Source organism: Falco rusticolus, chromosome Z, assembly GCF_015220075.1.
Source record: "Falco rusticolus isolate bFalRus1 chromosome Z, bFalRus1.pri, whole genome shotgun sequence".
Classification (NCBI taxonomy): Eukaryota; Metazoa; Chordata; class Aves; order Falconiformes; family Falconidae; genus Falco; species Falco rusticolus.
This window is the reverse complement of record NC_051210.1, coordinates 46,181,547-46,199,244: the sequence shown is the minus strand read 5'-3', so window position 1 is coordinate 46,199,244 and position 17,698 is coordinate 46,181,547.

Genomic DNA, 17,698 nt, shown 5'->3' with positions numbered 1-17,698 from the left:
TAAAAAGATACAGTTAGCTCTTGAGGGTGATAGTGCAAAGACCCCAGTTTTCAAGTTGGTTTTGACTATTTCTACCAGGCATTTTGCAACACAAGAGAAAGCATAGAGAAGCAAAGGCCCAGCGTTTTAAGGCTTTTAGATGAAAATCTGTGGAAATGAGCACTTCCCTTCATCAAAAAGTGACCCAGGTAAGAACAGAGTACAGAAAATTTCCATAACTCCATATGCCTGTTCTGACAAGGACAACACAGTTTAGAGTCTTTATGGACTGCTGTATGTATTTCATATAAGGATTCAATAATCCTTCAATAAGGATTGCTGTATGTATTTCACATGCAGGTGCTTTTTATTTGTTATTGTTATTTCTCTACTGCTATTATCTTTCACTTACCACCTGGACTTAGACTTAAATTGGAGAATAAATCATCAGGAGATCTGCTAGTTCTGAAGTCGGTCTTCAAATGTCTCCTAGGAAGCTTTTGTGCAAAGACTAAATTAAGAACTTGAGCATTTTCATGCCCTTTTTCATTCAATGGATGGTTTCACTGCAGTTTTCTAATGACCCATCTAAACCGTAATTCTCCATTTTCATGGCATACACATGGATAGAATTGGAACCAGTTTTCATCATGTGGCTGACTTTTCCTACTGATTATATTAAAGTAACTGGGCAGTCCTATTAGAGAAAAAGCATGTATAAATACAGATCAGTTACATTCCTCCTGACTATCAAATGCTTTCACTGATCTAATTATTTTCAACCTTTTACAGGACATCAGTTCATTATACCACCAAAAATCCAGTTTCTGGCATGAAAATTGTTTTAAAACCACTATTTCCCATTCTTTGTTAACTGAATACATTTTGCTCAGAATAAAAGTAACAGAAAAAAAGTACTGGCTGCATAGAAGTCTTTTGTTAGTGCTTTTGAACTCCCTAGTTGTGGACTACAAAGAGTCCAGCACGTTGCCTCTCACCACCACGGAACAGAAGCACTGAGCGCTGCCTTTTTTTTTTTTTTTTTTTTTTTTTTTATTGGATCCTGATATACAGGATACATTACTGAGTGCCTATAAAAAGATTTGTGAACCTTGATGGAAATCAGAGGTGAAAATGACAGTTCAAATGTCTGGTCTGGGTTTAAAAGATGTATGGTAATGCATTTTTACTTATAACAAATACTGAGAAGGAAAAAAAAAGAAAGAGCCAGCAAAGCAGTGTTCAGGCTTATATTACACTCTTTCTCTGTTTCTGCCCTTTCCTGGAGCTGTCAAACCCAGAGCATTCTTTGAAAACTAAAGTGGTTCTAGGCAGGTTACCAATATATGTTATTTCTTATTAGTTATCTCCTTAGGATATCACTAAGACACAAAGCCTATATGATTCTTTTCAGCTACAAACAATGAGTCAGGATCCGTGCTGGCTTGAAGCATGTGTCATTCCTGGATTTCAATGCAGTGGCCTGGAATAGATGATTTTTTTTTTTTTTAACACTTCCTATTTTATGTAGGAAGCTTTATAGAACAGTTAATCAGAAGGACAGCAAGAATATACTTGTTAATCAATTAATATTTCAATAGATTTTGACAAATGACATTTACCTTTACACCACAAGATAAAAATTACAAAACTTTGAGCAAGGAAACTCTTTGTTCTATTATATCCTGTGAAACATTAATATCCATTAAATACAGTTCCCAACATGAAACACCACCTCATTCTATTTTCTTCCACTCATCCAAACTGTTTTTACTGAACATGGGATTTCTGACAAAAATAAAAACAGTTCTTTTTTGGAAAAAACTTTTTCTATTCCTTTGAGGGAAAAGGGAAGATTTGATTTTCCCTTTTTCTTAGTTCTTTGTCAAAAACATCCACACTAAAGTAATTTCTAGACCATCTCTAGCTTCTTATTCTTTACTTCTGTGTACTACAAACTTTGTGGTGGATTTATAATCCGTTGAACTCTGAAGAGGGAAAAGAATCAAGGGCATTCAAAATGCCAGTGCTGGAAACTATACTTGCTGTACAAGTACTTATCATTCACAGAGCTCGTTACCCACTCAAAATATAGTCATGGTAATCAGTGATAAAAGTTTCCCAATCATTCTCAATGGACTTCCTGTCTGCTGAGACTCCAAGTCTCTTTTGGAAATAATAGAAGAAAGACAATCACTGACTTTCACCACAATCATACCCCTTCTTTAGAAGCATATGGGTGCTCTCTATGATCTAAGTTTTGAGACAGGATACAGTGAAAGCTTTCTCAAACTTTGGAGGAGTTTGGATGCATGATTTGAGCTTAGCTTGTAATGCAGATAGCTCTCAAACTTCCAAGTCAAGAACACCAAAATTATTTGGTACCTACTTTTTGTTGGTTTTAGTGGAAGAGACCTGAAAGTGTACCACTTATTATTATATTTACTATATATATGAAGCCCATTGTTGGTACTGTATACCATATGAAGATCACTATGAAAGGTGGGGATAACCATTAGTAGTCAACAAATACATCAGTCATTTTATAAACACAGACAAGAACCCAAGGAGTTTATAACTGTGACTGTAGAAGACCAACAGTGATGAGTCCTTAGCACAGAGATGTTGGAAAATAAATGACAGACAAATAAGGCCTTGTCTATTCAGACAGCTTAATGTTAATAAGCTTGGGTTAGAATTTACAGTCCACTAACTCCACCATACTAAGAGCACCTTTATGCGAGGTGCTTTTAAGGTAGAATAAGTTGCCTCATGCTGTTTCCACACAGGGAGTTAATGCAAAGTAACCAGTGTACTGTAAATTTGCACCCCAGTTTACCATGGAATAAGTTCCCTGAGTAGATAACTCTTAATACAATGTGTATAGGGAAATCAACGACTAAGGCTCAGTAATTAGTATTAAAAACTATTCAGGTTCTCAGACTTTCTCATTTCTTTTTTTCCACCCATCTTCATTCACAGCTTTTTCTGTGGGATGAGTTCCAGCTGCAGATTTGCCATATGGTTATTCCTCAAAGATCTTCATGGTCACATGCAAAAAAACAATTGGCATCTCCAAGAAAGAAAAAATAATGCAGCTTTGTAATTGATATCAGACGTGCTTATTTCCTGCTCATAAAATGTTATGTCAACAAATCAAGAGGTGGAAAGACTTTTATTCTCCTTAACCAACAAATATACTACAAAAAGATTATTAATAACCAAACACTATCAGTTTAAATTTGTTTGTAAACAATTCACAACATGAAACATGTTTCCACAAATTCATCAAATCATTGCAGGAAGAAAGGAGGCATAAACAAAAATCTAATTCTTGATATGGATACTTCAAAAGCAGGCATAAATTAAAACCAAACTTGGCAGAGAGAGGGTCTGAAATCTACTTGTAGAAAAATCATGTAACAACTAATCTAAATTATTGTTACATTGCAATTACATTTTTTAAATGGCCATTGCATCTTTAAAGCCACAGTTGAACAACAATTGCTCTATTTTGTACCACTTCAGGGAAACATAAGCAGACCCACTAGAAAAGAGGCCATCAAAATGCAAATGAACGCTGGCTTTTTTTTTTTTTTTTCCTAGGACCAATATGTGAGCAAGATCAAAAGAGGACTTGAAATGCTATATTTCAAGAGAGGAAACTGGAAAAATAACTGCAGGTCTGGGAAAAGTTGATGTTTTAGAGTTTGTATTTTCTATAGTAAAAAGAACAAGTAATTTCTGAAGACAGGACATTTCGATACGTAGCAAATACTTTTATTGAAATAAAGATATTTTTTTTAAAAAATCCCACACTGAAAACTCCATTGATAAATGAGAATAGAAATATACATCTTTCCTTACATCACAAATCTATATTGTGTGGTGAATAGCAAGTGCCAGCGCCAAGGGAATAGAATTTACACAAAGTGTACCATAAGGGTGCCAAAGAGTTTCTTAATACTGAGCAAACACAACTGTCAAGACTTAAATGTCTGGCAGGAGGAAACAGGCCCAAGAAGATGACATATCAAAACCTAAAGAGGGACACATTTTATGTTTCCGTTATCTCTCCTGAAAGAATATTCTGCATTTTACTGGACTTGCCAGCGGGGAGCAAGAGGAAGGCAGCAGGAAAAGTTGTGTGGAGCCCAGAGAAGGTATACAACAAAGGACACAGGTATTCTCTGGAGGCTCTCTGGCTTCTGAGTGTTTACATACTCATCACCATCGTGAAAGTTTCAGCATTCATTTCTCCAGGGGCCACTTGGGCCAGAAAACAGTGGGGTAAGGGAAGATGAACTGTTTTCTCCTCCCATCCTGAGCTGTTGAACTACATGCCCTGTGAGGGCAAAACAGCTGGAGAGGTAATAGAGTTTTCTCTGGGACTGCAAGAAGTGTTTGAGGCCCGTGTGAACTATGGGCATTGTACAGGTTGCAGGAATGAGTGGCCAGCTTGTGACGTAGAGCTTCAGAGAAAGCTCTTTAGTCTAGGTTGGCATAGTAGGTGCAACAAACCAAGCTCCTTAGGGTCCAGGCTATAGCAGAATCCTTCCCTAGACAGTTATCGTGGTCAAAGACTTTTATATTGACTTTCAGAGGAGACAGCGTATCTGCTGAAGTATTTTTTGTTAGGGTACCACTGATATCCTATGATGCTGCATGTCCTGGTATGTAAAAGCAACACAGGAAGAAAAGCTAAATAGTAATTTTGGACAGAAACATTACAACTGTAACAACCTTTGACCAAACTACTCCACCTGCTGAGAAAAGAGAGAGATAAATAAGGCATAGTTATATAAAAATCTGTCCTTCAGCCCTATAGCAGAAAATTAGTAGTAGAATGGGAACTTGAAAAAGAAGTTTTGAGGCAGAGATATTTGTGTGTACAGTTCTTGCAGGATATATATGTACACACACACACACACACACATATATATATACGCACACACACATATGAAGCTGTGTATTTTTAAGGACTTGACTTGGACTAATAAAACTGAGTAAAATGTTTGGGCTTATCAAAACAAAATCTATGCAAGTTGTCAGCAGAAGCAAAGCAAAGGTGAAATTTGGTCCCAAAACTTTCATAAGATAGGGAACAGAAAGTGAGTATGCAAAACCCATTGCTTGTCTCTATAGCAAAATCGCCTACAGGTGAATGACAGCTAATATATACTTTCTAGTTGGGGTGACTTTTCTAATGCTTTGAACCTTTTTCATTTGCTCCTACCTCACTAAGAAATTACTTGGCCCCAGGGACCATTAAAATCAATGGAATTACCCCAGACTTGAAATTCTGAATCTGGTTCCATCTCTCCTTTACACAGCTTATAATGGTTTGAGATGATGACAGTCCTTCTGATGAGTAAATGCTACTGTTAACCTACTTACTGTTATGAAATGTTCTCCTCACTACCCTAGCATGCATGGTTCTAAAATCAGCTTAGGAGATACACCATGTTTATTGCACCCACAGCACTAAGTGTTAAGAATTAGTAGGGACTTCATGATGAATAATTATTCAACTTAACAGTATTTTCCCCAGGGGGTTCTTGTGAGTTATCCCATAAATAATAAAACAGGGACTGTAAACATTAATGTTGAAAGGAACTTCATTATCAGGGCTATCAGAGAAACATTTTCCTGACAACTCTAACACAACGCCATAAACTTATTTAAACTTATTATTTTAAACTTATTTAAACTTATTATTTTAAACTTATTAAAGAATCTCTACCTTATACTTCATCAACTCCTTTAAGTCATACACTACCAGAATTAGTTGTGCTGAAGATTTTGAATCTAAGTCCCCAACACCATAAGTAAAAAACCCACAGCTGAATCTCCACTCTCGTAGTCACAAACTTTCTTGATCTAGAAATGGTGAAAATATTTACAGATGTGCTGTCTTGAACCATACATTATGTAGACAGTTGAAATATCTTGCACCAGTAATTTTAATCAGGATACCAAGGAAATGCCTAAAGAATATTCTAATTACAATAACGGGTAGTGTAATTCATTTCAATATATTCTACAGTCATGGTCCACTCTTAAAATAATGGTCATTAACAAGTGCGTATTCTGCAGTTCATGTCATCCTTTCAAAGACAGTGCATCAAATAAAAAAAAAAAAGAGGTCACAAGCTGATAACCTAAACCTCTTGATTAACATTTGATAGCTCTGGCTGAATTCAATAGTAGACTCAGTTCAACTGTTACCTTTTGTTTCAAGAAGAAAGTTTAGAAGAAAGGAAGAAAACTGTCTTAAAATGGTGTTTCCATGCACTCAATCTCTAGAAAAGTCATAGTATAGTTGAGGCTTTAGGAAAAATAAACATTTGTATTTCATTATATCTTTTGTAATTATGTGGCTTTGAGGTGGAAGAAAACAATCCTGATATTCTATTTTATAAACTGTTATCAGGATAAATACTTTTAATTGTTCTGTTGGCCTTTAGAAGACAACTTGCTATTTGTTGTTGCTTTGTTTAAAGATATGACTGACATTTTGAAAGAAGGAGGTATTGGAGAACTGTCTCAACAGATGCAGTACTGCAATTACACTGACGTTTCTAAACAATTCACAGCTGAAATCTGATCTCATTCAAGAGAAAGGCAAATCCCCAATTAACTTTGATTGGAATCACAGGTGGTCCTGTTATACATCCTGGAAACTACAAAAAAATATACTTTCATCTTAATCCTACGATTTCACTGTACTTTGATGCTTATATGATCTGAACATCTGAAGATGTCCTTCTTTCACAAAATAAATTTAGATGCTACCAAACTGTCTCAGAAACATATTATTCAAATCTATTCACTGGACTGAGAAAACAAAGCAAACAGGAAAAGAAATGGTATCATAACAAAAAACTTGCACTAGCCAGCTCCAGCAAAACTTCAATGTAAAAATGTACTGACTACAGAAACAATACAGTCTACTCTGAGGCAATGTCATGCTCATGATTGACATTTCTGTTATTTTCATAGAAGCCTTTAAAATTACTTGTGAAGATATATTTGCTGCAGGTAAATATGTCACTTAATGCTGAACACACAAGCCTATACAAGAATTTACTTGAAAAATCCTCCAACAATTACCATATTACTTTAGAATATGGACGTACTTGAGGGTATTGGTAGACAAGAAGCTCAACATGATCTGGCAATGTGGGATTGCAGCCCAGAAAACCAACCAAATCCTGGAATCCATCAAAAGAAGAGTGACCAGCAGGTCTAGGGAGGTGATTCTACCTCTCTACTCTGCTCTTGCAAGACCCAGACTGCAGTGCTGCATTCAGCTCTTGGGCACCCAACATAAGAGGGACATGGACTTTTTGAGTGAGTCCACACTGGGCCACAAAGATGATCAGGGGGCTGGAGCACCTCTTCTATGAAGACAGACTGAGAGAATTGGGGTTGTTCAGCCTGGAGAAGGGAAGGTTCTGGGGAGGCCTTATGGCTGCCTTCCAGTACCTAAAGGGGGCCTACAGGAGAGCTGGAGAGGGACTTTTTACAAGGTCCTAGTGATAGGACATGGGACAATGGTTTTAAATTGAAAGAGGGTAAATTTAGAGTAAATATTAGGAATAATGTCCTTACTTTGAGGGTGGTGAGGCACTGGAACACCTGTTGGCAAGAGAAGATGTCTCTGTCCCATCCCTGGAAGTGTTCCAGGCCAGGCTGGATGGGGCTTTGACTCTAGTGGAAAGTGTCTCTGCCCATTGCAAAGGGATTGGAACTAGATGATCTTTAAGGTCCCTTCCATCCCAAACTATTCTAGGATTTTATGTTTTCCTCAAATTTCTCACAGAGAGCAAGACTGAATGTATCCCAACATTTCATTGCAACCAATAAAAATACTGGCATCAATATCCATTCCCCCAACAGAGCCACGAAACCCTGACTTCAATTACATACAAAGCCCATAACATCAAGATTATTTAATTTTTTAAAAATATCTTAAATTAAATTTAAATAACAAAATTAATATTTTTTTCAAATCCTCTCACATATACAGGTATGCTTTTGTGTGCATAGACAGATAAGTAACGTAAGTCTATCTGCTTCAAAATACTTTCTTGGAAGGATGGAGATAGAAATAAAAATATTTGAAGTTCTCCCTAAAATTCCAAATAAGGAAACAATTCCAAGCTACTATACTGAATTGCCTGTTACCTTAACAATCTCCTTATGTTTGGGAGGTTGAAAACTGCAGGAATGGACAGGGGATCATAAGATTAAAGAATGCAGGCTTATATAGATAGAAGGGAGCCAAATTAAGTTTGCAGCCATATTCTTTTATCTGGTTTTTTTTCCCAAATTTTGTTGCTTGACTTAGTAATTTAAACAGCAGTATTTAAAATGTGGTATTTTGATGTAACAATTGTGAACATTTATGAATTTCATATAGGGAATGATTTGGAGTAAAAACAGATTAAACATTAAAGAAATAATTATCCCCTCCCCAAGTACAAGTTTGCAACATTGCCTGGAAGAGCCTTTTTAGACTACTTTGTATGGTCATGAAGGATGTATGGCCTGCTAAAAGATATTCTTTAATCATGTCCTTACTCATCCAAGCTAGCTCAGGTGGGCAGTACTGAAACCCTCACAGCAGATAACCAAAACATGTTCTGTGTGAATGTTTCTATTTGGACATCCCCTCATTGTTATTCTTACTGTGGCAGTCCTTAAATTCTTCATTCCACAGGCAGTAGATCTTATTTTGCTAATGCCCCTGGCTGTTTCATGGAGGTCAAGCCCTGGAAAGCCTCTCAGACTTTCACACAGATTTGCATGAAATGCATCTACCATTTAAACAGTTGCTACCGAAACTTGCTCCTCTGAACAGGATTTGAAATCTTGGTCTAGGCTAGAAAGCACGTTCATCACATGCAGATCCTTCCTAATACACCACTTTTATTTAACCCTAGTCTATCAGCTAGAAAACATTACTTCCAATACATCTCTAAGGTGCCTCCTGTACAGCTCGACCCTCTTCACAGTTTGCAGTTTCCATTTCTCTCACTAGTTCCTTCTTACCTTAGCCTCAGACCTCTGATTCCAGAATTCTCTCCCTCCATTCTCTCTCTGGTGACCATCACCTGTGGCAAAACCAAATGTGCTTTGCAAACTTTTCTTATAAAATTCTTTTCTTCAAATAAATAGCTCCTGCAGGAAAGAAATACCATCACCACAAAAAACACCAACCAACCAACCAATCAACTAATAAAAGAAACCCCAAAATAAAAACCTAAAAGAAATGTATGCAAAGAAAATCTTCCTTTTCATTGGTGTGATATTTTTTTTTCCTCTCTCATTTACTCGTGCTTCCCCAGGTACATTTTTTCTTTCCCAAGATCACTCTCAGTTCTCTGTCCTACACCCTGTATCTTCCACTTCCCCAGCTTCTCTGCCTTAACAAGTCCAATCACCCCATAGCAGTAATTCTCATAAAATATACTCTAAATATGTGCTAATCATCCAAAATAAGTGTTCTTGTAATACATATTCTAAATATGTACTAAGCATATGAGTTTTCAACTAATTGTTGCATCACGTCACAGACCTCTTTATAAGGAGTCTCATGACTGCTGTCGTGTCTAAACCATATGTTGTATCTTTTGCTATTTTAAACTATTCACTTCACCCCTATACTTAATGTTTTCTGGAATGATAATTTTATCATGCATTTACAGCTTAGAGATATCAGATGTTCCTTTGAGACAAGTTACTATATAGCAAGTGGTCCAGTAATGCCATTCATAGGTCTACCAAGAAATAGAGGAACTAACGAGACAGTCAATCATGCAAGCATCCAAACATATGCAATCATGGAACTAGCTATGGATATGTTTTTGTTAAGGAAATGATACCAGAAGAAATGTGAGCATCAGTTTAAGCCATCTTTTTTCATCCCTGATGACCCTTTCTGCTGCTGCCCTACCAGTAACTCATGTATTTCCAAACACTGCTCAGTGCCTCTTGACCTGAAGAGTCAGTTTCAAGTTATTAAAAAGGTTGTCTGGGGAAGATAACACACAGAGGAGCCCAGAAAAAGATTAATCTGTAATGCATCATAACAGAGTCTCAAGTGTAAAAATATTAATGATGCAATAACATATAGTAAAGTATAGCTACACAGTAGTTACTTGAAGGGTGACCCTTAAGAGAAGAGTGAAAAAAGGAAACTGGCATCTAAACAGTACATCTTAAGGATGAAGCTTTTTCCAAGGACGTATAAACTACATTGCTCTACCAAGCACAGATTTTCATGGCAGGTGTCCTACTGAAAAGTGGAATGAAGAGGACTTTCTAAAGCACAGGCAAGACTCCCAAATGAACAACTTCAGGAAACACATTAAGACTAAAGTATATATGAAATAAGCAAGAAAACTTTTCTGCTTCATAAATACAAAGCCCATCAATTTCACAGATTTTAGGAAAAAAGTGGATAAAGCATTTATGTCTGTACCCCCGAATTGTCTGCATTGATTTATTTTTTTTATTTTTGTAAAGCTAATAAAACACTGTTGACTTTCTTATTGTCTGATATAGTGGGGATAGCAATTGAAAGCTCAATGTGGAAATCTGAAATGCAGTATTTCAAATTGACTACCACATGCAGAGCAGCAGTTGTAATATTTCTGTTTCCTCTGCTGTTAGCCTAGACACAGTAAAACTCCTGCTGGCTCTCTTATCAGAGATGTGGATAAACTAAAGGAAAGATCAAGATCACCTCTGGTAAAAACAAGATGAATGTTGCTGTGCTTTAGTGTAAATGCTCAGCACTTCTAGCTCAATGCAGAATGACTCATGAATTTCAGCAAAACATTTGGTCCTTGAAGGATAACCTTTCCTCTCCCACCTATTTAATTCACTATATATGTATTCTATATGTTTATGTTTCACAAGTCCTGGCAAATAGTCCTCAACTGAGAAGTCTAAGCCAAAGATGTAAAGGTGCCTTATATTGAAAATATTGATTGTGATGGGAAGCTGTTTATTTGTCTGCAAAATCATCCTAGACTATAAAACTCAGAGAAATTAAACATACACTCACTTTTGGATTTAAATTTTTTAAATTAATTTATTTCACTGGTAAGATTTTCAACTTCAGTTAAGGAGGCTATGTGCAGAACTCGAAGGAAGGATGCTTAGCCTACACTTGTAAAACCCAAGCAGAAAACTGAAAATACTATTGATGAGCCTGAGTGCAAAAAGCAGACTAGGAACTAATACAAATTTTCAGCTCTTAATCTCATGTTGTTTATGAGTAACAAGATCAGGAAAATCATTCAAAATTCATTTATTTGGTGAGTCACTTAGTTCTTCTTCACTTGCGTGTTTCTTTGTATCTCAAGAAGCCAAATCTGTCTGGATCTATAACTGGCAGACCTTACTAATATCTTGGAAAGCTTTGGTAAACTGGAGGTTTTCTCTTTAGTGATAGGAGAAGCCAGGCTAACTGCTGTGGTGATATGATGCCTTTATCCCTTTGTCAAATAGATTGACTAGAGTTTAAGGTGCACTAACAGATTGAAAACGTTAGCCAATGCATTTGAAAGTAAAACCATAATCAGAAAGGAATGTTGTTTTTATTAAGTAGAAATGTGTTGAAATGCAAAAAACTTAATCCTGCCTGGCCTTCCTCAGAATTCCAAGTATGTGCCAGTTGTCGCTATCCTGCCTTGTGAAGGATTTCATGATCTTTACCAAAATCATCCCATTTATTTTGGCTGATATGACAATTTTTAACACATAGAGAGGGAAGCTTCAGGCTGGTAGATGTCAATTATTTATGAACTAGATTCAGGAAGTCATTATTCGTGGGAGTAACTGAATTGTCTTTGACAGTGTTACTTGATTCAGTAATTAGAAGTAAAACATTCCCAGACTAATCCATAGTTTATCACCCACTTAATATGAAGAAAGGGCAATTCAATAAACCTTGTTCTTGTAATATTATATTCCACATAGTGATGCACCTAACAAGTATGTTTCCTATAATCCTGGTGTTACAGTTTATTAGTAGTACCCATGGACTTTTTTGTTGCTATTTGTCTTTCTGATATGCATATTTAACTCATAAATCCTGAGCACAACATAAATAAAAGGTTTGTTTTAGAGTCACTCCCAACTATCAAAAGAAGGAAAACAAAACCTGTACAAATTGAAATGGTAACATAATATCCTGTGGTCATCTACTGCAGATTCCCAGTTCCTTAGGATATTTCATCCTGAACTTGCAAAACTAAACGTTCCTTTGGAATAATGGCAAATACATAAACCTTGTATTCTGTTTTATCAGGTATGATACAGTTTTAAAACATTAGGAAAACTACATTCACAATGTCCAAAAGACTCTTATTCTGTTACATCTTTACTTTTTACAGAAAGCAGTGAATATTTTTTTCTGCCCTGACTTTAGAAATTGCAGAGTTTCTGCAGAGTTTAAGAATTCTCTTTGGTATAAAAGGAAACAGTGGGTTTTACTCTTGACCCACAGGGATTTTCTGTGCAGAGAAGTGAATATGTGCTGAAATGGTGTGTCAATGTCTTCAAATACTACAGTGAGGTTTGCTATAAAATGGGAGGGGCAGAAGGAGGGGGTGGGGGTAATTGGGGAGATCCCAGAAGGGCAAAGTCCTATTCACAAGTGGTTGAAATTCATCAGAACGAAAAAGTAAAATTGGTGTTCAGGTGACAAGAGAGACAGGAAAAGTCACACGCCAACTCTAGGACATTAACAGAGCAGCTTGAAAGCTCTCACTGTCGGCTACCTGGAGAGTTCTTAAAGACATGTTCATGGCTTGTTATCTATGGCAGAAGAGCTGAAGAGAGCAAAAAGAAAGGCTTAAGCTTCAGGGTTAAAAATTTCCCTGAAAACCTTTCCCCCACCTTGATTGAATTGAAGAACTAGGTTTTATAAGGAAAAGGAGAAACATCCAGTCTATGTTAGCATGTACATGCATAATATATGTATGCATACATGCACACATGCATATATATGCATGTTTATTTACATACATATACATACTACGCAAGTATTTTAAAGTAAGTCAATATTCATTAGGTTTTGGGTTTTTTCTTAGATCAACTTACATTTCTGTTATAGGTTCTAGAATGGTTTCTGTACATATCTTCTGGGGACCCCACCACTGGCAAACATCCATAATTGCACTAACCGCCATTATAGAATTATTAAACTGACTGGAATGTTCTAGGATCGATGTATAATCATGACTGTGTGTAGAATTTAAACCAACAGTTGATTGATATGCTTATGTAGGGAAGTCAATGAGGCCTCCTATTAGCAATCAAATATGTATTTGAGCCCAACATTTACTTAAATAAAATAATGAATTAAGGTTAGGTCCCTCAATACATGCTTGAGGGGAAAATAGAGTCATCCTAGTCCATGAATTCACACTTTATGACACACCATGCTCCCTAAACTGTAAGACAGTAGAAAACTGTATCACATTGGTGATAATTGATATTGCTATGAATTTACATTACAGACTACATTCAGTCAGTGTCTTCTACCCAGAAGTGTTTCTTTGCTTTCTATTACTGCTATTGTTGGAGGCAACATGCCATAAAGATGTCAGCGAGGCAAAATTCACTTGGAGAGGAAATATCTTCTTTGGATCAGCTGAAAAGGAAATTTTGGGTTATCAAGAACATGTTCTGCTTTTTTGTTTTTATCAGTTACCTCAATCAATCGGGCTAAAAAACACTACTTCTAGCTCCAAATTTTGCCTTGTACTAGTTAATGTGTTGTTTCCAGATATAAATCTAATTTTCCTCTGTAGCTGGGAAGAACAAACTGCCAGTGGGAAGGTGGCTATGTCCACAGAAAGGGAGTAATGAATTCAGAGAATCCTTGGTGGGGCCCAGGTCCATGCACAAGCTGCAGGAAAAAGCTTTCAGGGCCCCCCTCCAGCTCTGGACAACTGACGCTCAAGTGGGACTGGGGTGACAGTTGTGGGAAATCAGTTCCCTCTAGTTCCACTCTGCCTTTGGAGGGAGAATGTCAAAAGTTTTTCAGGGCCCACAGAAGACTGTGAATAAGTTAGGGCACCTACCCTAATGGGTAAATCTGACCTGATGAACCTCTGGCATGAAGAAGGGCTGGAGGATGAAGGAAATGAAAGCAGCCCTGCAGAGAAGGACTTGGGGTACTGGTGGATGAAAAACCAGACATGAGCTGGTGATGGGTGCTCGCAGCCCAGAAAGCTAACCATATCTTGGACTGCATAAAAAGAAGTGTAGCCTACAGGTCAAGAGAGGCATTTCTCCTACTCTACACCACTCCTGTAAGACCCCACCTGGAGTACTGCATCTGTCTCTGGAGCCCTCAGTACACGGCAGACATGGACCTGTCGGAGTGGGTCCAGAGGAGGACCACATATATGATCAGAGGGATGGAACACTTCTATGAGGAAAGGCTGAGAGGGTTGGGGTTGTTTAGCCTGGAGAAGAGAAGGCTTCAGAAAGACCTTATTGTGGCCTTTCAATACTTAAAGAGGGCTTATAAGAAAGATAAGGACAGACTTTTTAGTAAGGATTGCAGTGATAAAACAAGGGATAATAGCTTTAAACTAAAAGAAGCTAGATTCAGACTAGATATAAAGAAAAAAGTTTTTATGATAAGGATGGTGAACACTGAAAGAGGTTACCCAGAGAGGTTGTAGGTGCTCCATCCTTACAAACATTCAAGGCCAAGTTGGATGAGGCTCTGACCAACCTAATCTAGTTGAAGCTGTCCCTGCTCATTGCAGGGAGGTTGGGCTGGATGACCTTTAAAGCCCCTTCCAATGCAAATCATCCTGTGATTCCATGATTCCATCTGAGACAAGGTTCTGACAAGTCAATTCTTAGCTAAATTTATTTTGCATGAACAGATCTTTGTCTAGGATAAGAATTGATGGGTGTGAAGAACAGACCATATCTGCAAGTCTACACGAATGAAAGTGAACAGGGATCAAACGAGACTCTGTCTTACTTAGCCAAATTCTCTTGAACTGTAGAAAAATGGAATTTGTCTCATTTTCTTGATCCCACTTATTTTCGCTGTTTTCTGTTTATTGGGTGGTATTCCTCAGCCTCTTCCCCATTTATGAGAGCAGGGAGGCAAGTGACTGCTTGGTAACTGATCTGCTTGACACTATGTTTTGCAGTGAAGGTATTACGTTACCTCTGCCTTTTTCCTTAAGTGAGGACCTTAGCTAATTCGGGAGTCAATCATTAACAGTTATCCATTGTTAAATGTACCTTTCAAATTCAAAATGAGCTCCATTATTTTCAGCTAAACAATTTGTCACGCAAGTCAGGTAATGTGCATAAAAATGTACCATTCAACTCTACAGAGGGGTTGCTGTGTTGCATATAACCAGAATGTGTTTAAATGAATTAATTAATCAGGGTTTTCCATTTCTATCTGCTCTAATTTCCCTCCATAAATAATCTTCATTTATTGCCTCCTTAATTGTCAAGCTATGACCTCATGTTTTGTAACCTTTTCTTTTATCTCTTTATAACTCTAAATGATTTGCACATATCATCTTTAATTGACACCTTAGTGTGACATCAGAAAATGGAGAGGAAATAGACTACAGAGAACAGCACAGTGTCCTAGTTACTCCATCTATCATGTTTCAGAAAACCACTTAGGACATTTGGGATTTTATAAGTGTCTTTGGCAGGAGGTCTTTGGTTAGAGACAATTCTGAATTCAGCTCATGAGAAAACCAGACCATTTCTTAAATCAACAGCAACAACACTAAAGTCTTCTTGTACACCTTCTGTCAACCACTAGTAAATTTTCACGAAGGCATGTGGCCCTGAGGACATAAATTTGTGTTTGACAGTCCCCAGGGACATGGGGTACCATTTGTACCCTTTCCCTTGGATTATTCAGTTTGATGTGTTATAAAATTTTGTGCAGTGCATTCATAGTATAAAGGATTCATATACTAGTAGCAGCATAAGCTATGTCAAATTGGGAGGCAAAATTTACTTGAGCTTGCTAAAAATTTAAAAAGGCTTGAAAATCTTTATCCCCTCTCCTAACAGCTCTTTGTCCTTTATAAGATCACACATGTTTTGATCAAAACAAATCTAGAAACAACTTTTCAAAATAATATTGATGAGTTCTGTGTCAAATGCATTCAAGTCAAAGAATGGTGTTTAAATTTTTCTTTCTCAACATAATTGCTAGGAAGCAAGAAAATTAGGAAGATGGGGAAGTACTTCCATGCTATCCTTCCTTCTCACTATGCAAAAGATAAAGCTACAGTTCTGGATTTTTTGAAACTCAGCTATTTCCAGGAAGGTTTTCTATTGTTAGCTGTAATCAAATCTTTTGAAATTGGAAGCTCAGAAGGGCTATATTAAAACAGTTTCAATAGCCTAGAAATTTCAGTGTGTGTTGCGTGAAACGTAACATGGTGTACTGTTCTATGTGACCTCGCAACAGTAAAAACAGGGTAGCTAAGCCACACAGCTCAAGACCCAGGTCACTGCTTTGAAAATATAGGAAAAATCTAGAGGTATAAGACATGATTTTCCAGCCTAACCTCTGAATTTTATTATGTATTGAGTTTGTCGAACCTTTGCCATTACTATAAATAGTCTTTGTCCTTGAACAACCATCATAAACTGGCAGGTTTAAGTCACTGGTCTCCCACAATGTTGGGATAGAGAAGCAAAAAGATAAAGTAAAACTGAACAATCAGCTATGAAGGTGGAGCCATGTATCTTCAGAGATTATTCATTGTTCAGGGAAATTTGTTTATTTTATTATTATTTTAGCAGTTTCTCAAGCACAACAGGGCTATGCTCTACGATGTATTGCTGTGTATAATCCCACTGCAGTGCACCATGTATGTCTAATGTACTGCAGACATTTCAGACCTTGCAAAGTAACTCAGCATTTTGCTGATTAGTTAAGAAGTAGTATCTCTGACATCTCAGCAGCATCTTGCTCCAGTGTAAAATACCAATGAGAAAAAGAGGGAGCAGAACGTCACTTCTCCAGTAGCATCTTGGTTTATAAATTCTTTTAAGTATACTATGTAAGTCCTAGGTGAGATCAATGCAATGATATAAGCAAAGTAGATTATTCATTACTAAACTGATATTTAAGTTCCAGTATTTTTTTTTTTTTGTTACAAATATAAAGGGTTAGGGTTTTGTTGGGGAGTTTTTTGGTTGTTCTGTTGGGGTTTTTTTTTCAGCTATGTATTTTTCATCATTTTACAGAACCAATTGCAACATGCAAAATAAACCAGACATGAGTTCCTCTGCTTGCAAACTGGCAATTTATTTTGAGTAGCAGGCAGATAAAATGAGTTATCCTATGAAATAGGTAATAAATGCCTACATGAAAGAAAATCATTCCATATAAAAATACTGGTTAACAGAATGGGTATTTGTTTCTGAAACATGGATGCCTAACCTTCCAGCCTGATATTTCTCCTTAATATGGTGGCATTTATAGAAGAATTTATAAATTCCTCTCAGACTAAACTGTTCCGATAGATGATGTATTAGAACAGTTTTCATTAAAACTCTGATTTTGATTATTAATAGCCTTTATATAATAATTAATGACATAAACATAAACTTAAAATCTGTAAACCAACAATTTTATCTCACTGCTAGCAAATAATTCAGAACAGAAAACTTGGGAAGTTTC